Here is a 7,480-nt window from a genome sequence, read left to right as displayed (position 1 = left end):
GACTTTTGACTTAGCCTCTTCTACTTCACAACTAGTTTATCTAACCCAAGGCTCTAAGCACCTACTTGGTTCTACCAGTTTTTATCTTTTTCTTTATTTATTGTCTTTCCATCAGCAGATTCCTTGTCTTTTTCAGTTTGGCATCTCATCATTTTTCACCTTTCCTTCGTTGTCTAGATATAGGATTTCCTGAACATCCGTCTCTTCTCCAATATCGGATAAGATAACTCTCAGGATCTCCGATTCTTCGTCTTCCCCAACCACTCCTGATATAGTCACCTCTGGATTTTCTTGGCTATCTGCCTCTTCTTTGATTTCAGGCAGGGCTACATACGTCCATTCTGGCGACTTATACTTCTGGTTAGGCTTCCTTGTTCTTTTACTTTCCTCAATTACAACTGTTTCTTCGTCTTTTGATTTTTCTTGACTCGTTATTTCATTCACCTGTTCAGCTCTTGGTGAATTTACTCTTGTCAGTTGGTATCTCAACTTCTTTATCTTATTCGGCCAAACTTCATCTTTTGCTGACCTTTTTATCATTCCTTTCAGTCCTCCAAGCTCTCTTTCTTAAGACTCTACCTTCTGGTATTTTGTCTTCACTTTCTTCAGACTCTGTTTCAACTTGCTTTTTCCTTCCAACCTCTTTTCTCTCTTTTGCTTCTTTCGGTTTCCCTACTTCTGTCCCTCCTCGGGTTTCTTGCGCACAATCTTCCTGCTGGCTATTTGTCCCTTTCTCTAACTGGATGTTGGAGTTCCCTACACCTCCTCGGGGGTCTTCCGCAAGAATCTTTCCCTCTCTTTCTGTATCTGGTGCATGTCCATCTAATTTTGTTACTTCAGGTCGAATTTTTCTCAATTTGTCATCTGGAATTTCTCTATCCACAGTCTCTTTAATTGTCTTTTCGCTGTCTTTTTCTTTTCTCGAATGTAAAGTTGTTTGTTCAGTCTCTGAGTCTGAGCCGGTATCAGAAATTTGCAATCTTCTTTTCAAGGAAGCGCTTCTCGGGACAATTGTTTGGTCTATCTTCAATTCCCCCCTTTCAGGGTTTTCTTTTGTTCTTGTCTCTTCTTCGTCTGATTCAGTACTTGATTCTGTTGATCCAGCGCAGAGTGCAAAATCTCTCCCTAATGTCACGGACGAAAAGATCTCACACACACGCACACCATCTATACATTCACTGGTGGGGCCCATAACACCAACTAACACTTACCATTAGTCCGTGCGAGAGGCGATCTATCCTTCCAGGCGCTGGATAAATGAGGGAGGAAGATACCACTTCACCCTAATGAGTAACTCACCTACAAATCCTTCTAATACTCATTAGGCCCTAGACTCCTCATTTAGTATTATCCTCCCAAAGACCGGGATGGATCTGTTAGTTGATGTATTTAGTGAAACCCTAATTCTCTAATTAACCTTTACATTAACACATTTCAATGAATAAACAACCCGACTCATTTCTGAAGTTATTGAAATCCAAATTTATATTAATATTGCAGATTAAATCATTCATTTGATCAAGTTGCCATTCATATTTACCTATTCTGGCTAAAGTCGTCCTCTATGTCAAATCTGGTAGTCTCGCAATTCTATGCCCATCAATTTAGCAGGTTAAGTTCATCAGGAATTTGAGCATTAATTCAGTCCGTTTAGAGATTTAGGCTAACAGCTGTCCTGCATTGTCACCGTCCTCTCCGTCAGCATATCATCAGGAAATCGAAAAGCGCGACGACGTCGAATCTCTAATCACCTCTCTATTCTACCATAATTTATAGTAAAACTCACATTCCAAAAGTATCAAATATTATTTTAGAATGTCTCTGATTGGTCAGTTAAATTTGTTCAACAGGGTTCCCATGCGCGAAATGTCTCTTTAGATGTAGTTCATAATTCTCCCGATCCAATGTATCTTTTATTGTTTCTTTCAGGGCATCTGGCTTGTGGCCCAGAGCGTCCTTGAGGGGCACAGTCGAGTTACGGTCGCGTAGAGGCCACTGTTGCTAGCAGCGATGCATGCGCACTTCACCCAAGCCTTGTTCAGCGTTGGCAGTCGGGTTAGGCACCACAAGCAGCCATCTTTTGGCAGGCCAAAATGGACAACTTAAGCAAAGAAACACAAAACGTAATTAATACATAGAAATGACTAATTAATTGTTATTCCCTCACTAATACCCATATGTGTATGTATTTATCTAGCAAAAGCAACACTCATTGCGGGTTATACTTACAAATTAAAGCATGAATCACAATGACATCACTAAAGCAACATATAACATGCAACATTCTATTTATCTATCATTAGTATGCGTACGGAATTTAGTTCACGTAATTAATTAGGCCATGCAGATGCAAATCCCACGTGTATTTCGGTCATTAATAAGGTTGGTTAGTTATTTCCATATCACTCCAAACCATTAGTACGATTATAATTAATTAATTAATTAATCTAATTAATAAAATATCATGCAAAATGGGGTGGGTATACAAAATTTTGCATAACCCGCTCCAGCAATTCCCCCTTCAGTGATTTTATCACCACACCACCCAAAAATTTTGTTCTGTCTTTACGGAATCTTAAAATGTTTTCTTGCTCTTAATCATAATTCAGTTTCACCTTCGTCTTCTATTTTTACTGATTCATACATACTCTCCTTCCACTCCTCCAATTCTATTTCTTCAATTTCTCTTTCTTGTTTCTTATCTTTTCTTTTTGAATTTTCTCTTTTTATTCTTTTCTTATTTTTCTTGTTTCTACAGCACATACAACATAATCTTATCATTAAAACTATGCAGATTACACATGTTAATGGAAACAATATTTTACCTATAAGTGTACTACCTATTTTCACTCAGAAATTCTTAATAGCAGCTATTCTCTTTCCAATTCTATCCCAAACACTTTCAACCTCCAGTGGTGCAAGTTTATCATGCAATTCAGTAATATTCTTAATTTAAGTTTTCTGATCTTTGCTTTCGTCAGGAATGTAAGTACAACAATGTTGAACTTTCAGCATTCCACAGACTCCACCCTCTTTTGCCAATAAAATATCAAGGGCAAGTCGATTTTGCATTACCATAGCACGCAAGGCAACCATTTCAGTATTAACCAATAAAAATCCTCCAGTGGTGCTTGTTGACAAGCGATCCACTACTGTTGACAATTTTCTTATTTTGTTTGCATTCAGAGTTATTCCCACTGCTGGTATCAATGCCTGAAAAATATCACCTACAATTTCTGACCAAAATTCTCTCTTGGACCTAGCTAAATGATTACTTAAGCTATGTACACCATCTTCTCCTCTATCTATATGAAAGATTTTTGGAAAGACCAGGCCTACGTAACATGTCCCATACCAATGGTCTGGCAAACGATAATATGCCCTGTTCCCACAAATAAAATATAATCCAGGAAAGACTGGATCTCGTCCACCTTTGAATCCCCATCCAACCATGATTCGATATGTATCATGGCACTCACTATTACCTAGAAAATAATTATCATACGCCGTTTGATTCCTTCGAATGCAAAATTTCCCTTTCTGAGGCCAATCTAAAGCTATAGTTGGACTAGCTTCTCCTTTCAAATATTTTTCTTTCTCTATATCCCAGTTTGTTTTCACCACTTTCCCTTCTGCTGCTTTTCTTTGCATTTTCAATCTTCTTTCCTCAACCATGTCTAGGAATCTCTTTTCCTCCTTCTTCAAACTGCATGTTAAATTGTTTCTAAAAATATACTCTAATGTTAATTCATTAGTTTCTAAAAAGAATTCACCTTAGCAGGTTTTACTTTGTTCAATTTGTTATAAGAAGGCACTTGCGCAAAAATGTTATCTACATCTGAAAAATAATATTCTAATGTCCCTGCTTCATAAAACAAACTAGCTATTACACTACATGTTATTCCATACGTTGCCGGAAGGTGATGATATGTCACTCTCTCAGGAACAGATGCAGGTAACTGCATACATACGTAGCAGTCCCGTACGTCCATTGTCTTTACATATTCATATAATAATTTTGAAAACACATTATTAGAAAAATCTGTTATTGACCTATCTTTATGCAAATAATTTTTATCTATTCTCGTTGGAACTACTTTTGGAATCTTCCCTATATTACTTTTATTTTCACTATGTCCTTCTAAAGTGTCTATAGTAGCCTTAAAGGAAATGACAAGAGCAAGGATGCTCCATAAAAGCATTAATAATCCTGTACAACAACAACACATTTTACACCATCTTTTCCTGAATGTACATCTACCTTTACTACTTTCTATGTTAGCCATCTTTGTTAAAATGGACCGTGTCTTTTGACTTAGCCTCTTTCACTTCACAACTAGTTTTTCTAACCTAAGGTTCTAACACCTATTTGGTTCTACCAGTCTCTATCTTTAATTCAATGTCTTGTTTTCTTCATCAATAGTTTTCTTAACTTATTTAGTTTGGCATCTCATCGTTCTTCACTCTCCTCTCGTCTTCCAAGTATGGATTTTCCTGAACTTCCGTTTCTTCTTCTCTAGTGTCGGACAAGAGAACTCTCAGGATTTCCGATTCTATTTCATCCTCAACCACTTTTAGTACAGTCTCCTCTGGATTTCCTTGACTATCTGCCTCTTCTCCCTTTTCAGGCAGAGCCACGTACGTCCATTCTGGTGACTTATACTTCTGGTTAGGTTTCCTTGTTCTTCTACTCTCTTTGTCTTCAGTTAATTCGTCTTCTATTGATTTTTCTTGACTTGTCACTTCATTCACCTGTTCAGCTCTCGGTGAATTCACTCGTGTCAGTCTGTATCTCAGTTTCCTTATTTTATTGGGCCAAACATCATCTCTTGCAACTCTTTTTACTTTACTTCCTTTGTCATTCTTTTCATTCCTCCAAGCTCTCTTTATTAGAACTCGACCTTCAGGTATTTCGTTTTCACTCTCTTCAGATTCTGTCTCAACTTGCTTTGTCTTTTCAGCGACTTCTTTTTCAACCACTTGTTTTGTTTTCCCTACTTCTGTCCCTCCTCGGGTCTCCGGCACGCAATCTTCCTGCTGACTGCTTGCCCCTTCACCTAACTCGATGTTGCAGTTCCCTACACCTCCTCGGGGGTCTTCCGCAATCTGTCCCTCTCTCTCTGTACCTGTCCCTTGTTCCCTTAGATTTGTTACTTCAGGTGGAATTTCTCTCAGTCTCTCATCTGGTACTTCCTTTTCACGTATTTCTTGTGTTGCATCTCCAGTACTCTTTCCTCTTTTCTTCTTGTGTTCCTTCTTGGAACCCTGCGCTTCTTGCTCGTTTCCAGAATCGCTGGATTCGGAAATCTGCAATCTTCTTCTCAGAGCGACACTTCTGGGGACTAAAGCTGATCTTTGTTCTGTTTCCCCCCTTTCAGAGTTTCCTTGTGTCTTTGACCCTTTGTCATCTGATTCCGTGCTTGATTCTGATTCCTCAAAGTATTCTTTTCCCGTGCTGTCCACTGGATTTGGAATTCTCAATGTATGACTGGCATGGATCCAGTTTTTCAGTCCAGCAAACTTCAGAGCTGTGGTTGTGATCAAAATGACTTGTCGTGGTTTTCCCCACCTTGGAACCAGACAATTTCTTCTTCTGTGGACCTTTATCCTTACCCAATCACCTGCGCTCAGATCATGGGCTTGCTTCTTTTCAAGTGTGGTGGCATCTGGTCCAACCTGATGAAACACAGACTGAACTGCGTCAGCCAGGCCTTTATAGTATTCCAACACCATGTCATCAGAAATTGTCATCAGCTTGTTGACTGGTATAAACACATGTCTCATTGCACGTCCCATGATTATTTCATGAGGACTCAATCCTGTGGTTCTGTCTGGAATGGCCCTAATTGTCATGAGTACAAGAGGCAAGACATCAGGCCATTTCATACCTGTGGCCAAACACATTTTCCCTATTCTATTTTTAATAGTACCATTCATCTGTTCAACCACACCAGAAGCCTCTGGTCGGTAGGCACAATGTAGTTTTTGTTGTACATTTAATGCTTCACAAATGAATCCTACAATCTCATTCTGGAAGTGTCCTCCTCGGTCTGACTCAATTGTCACTGGAAACCCGAACCTGGGGATGATTTCTCTCAACAGTAGCTTGGCTACTGTCAACCCATCATTTCTTCTTGTTGGGAATGCTTCCACCCACCTGGAGAATAGGCAGACCACTACCAAAACATACCTCAATCTGTTACAGGGAGTCATCTCAATGAAATCTACTTGCATTCTGGTGAAAGGCCCTCCTTCGCGACCTATTGTTCCCAGACTCACTACTGTCTTCCTGCCTGGATTGTACTGCTGACATATTAAGCATCTCTGACAAAGACTTTCTGCCACAAGTCTGAATTTTGCATTGTACCAGGTCTGTTTAAATGACCTGATCATAGCATCCCGTCCAATATGTCCCTGGCCATGATACATCCGTGCCATGGTAGACATCATGCTATCAGGCATAACTGGTCTTCCATCTCGATAGACCCACACATGATCCTTTTCCCTTGGGGCACATCCTGCTTTTACCCACTGTCTCATTTCCTCATCTCCTGCCTCATCCTGCAATTGTTTTACCTCTTCCCAAGTTCCCACAATGTTAGTGAACATCAATGAGCAAGAAGACATTTCTCTTTCCTTAGCCCGATTGACCGAATTCTGATTTCGTGCACAATACTGCACCAAGTCATTGGCGTACCTGTTCCCAGTGGCAATATAATCGCCACCTTGACTATGTGCAGCACATTTTACAACAGCCAATTGTTTAGACAGCTGTATCGCCTCAAGCAATTTTCCAACCACTTCTGCATTCTTAATGGGAGTTCCACTCGAGGTCAGGAAACCTCTCTGTAGCCATAGTTGGCCAAAGTCGTGGATGACTCCAAAGCCATACTGGCTGTCAGTTATCACAGTCACTCTCACACTCTTCCCAATCTTGCATGCTCTAGTCAAAGCCACAAGTTCAGCTACCTGGGCTGATTTCACTCCTTTCAAATATGAGGCTTCAATTACTGCTGCGACTGTGCATATTGCATACGCTGCACTCAGCACTCCTTCATCTGTTCTCAAACATGACCCATCAACGAACATCACAAAATCACTTTCTGACAACGGTACATCTTTTATGTCTGGTCCGGGTTTGGTGCAAAAATCAAGTACATCCAGACAATCATGATCAACTTCATCTCTTACCTCCACAATCTCATTATCAGGCAACAATGTTGCTGGATTCACATTCACACATCTCGCAAGACTCACATTAGTTGCACCCAATATGACCTTTTCATACTTAGTCAGCCGACTGTGTGTCATATACTGAGTACGACTCCTTGTCAACAGAATTGCTACATCATGGGATACAAACACTTTCAATGGATATCCCATCACAATTCCTTCACTCTGCTCCAGACTTCGACATGTTGCAGCCACTGCTTTCAGACATCCAGGTAAACCTACAGCTACTGGATCTAGCATTGATGAA

This window comes from Triturus cristatus, chromosome 1_1 (genome assembly GCF_964204655.1).
Source record: "Triturus cristatus chromosome 1_1, aTriCri1.1, whole genome shotgun sequence".
Classification (NCBI taxonomy): Eukaryota; Metazoa; Chordata; class Amphibia; order Caudata; family Salamandridae; genus Triturus; species Triturus cristatus.
This window is presented reverse-complemented; position numbering follows the sequence as displayed.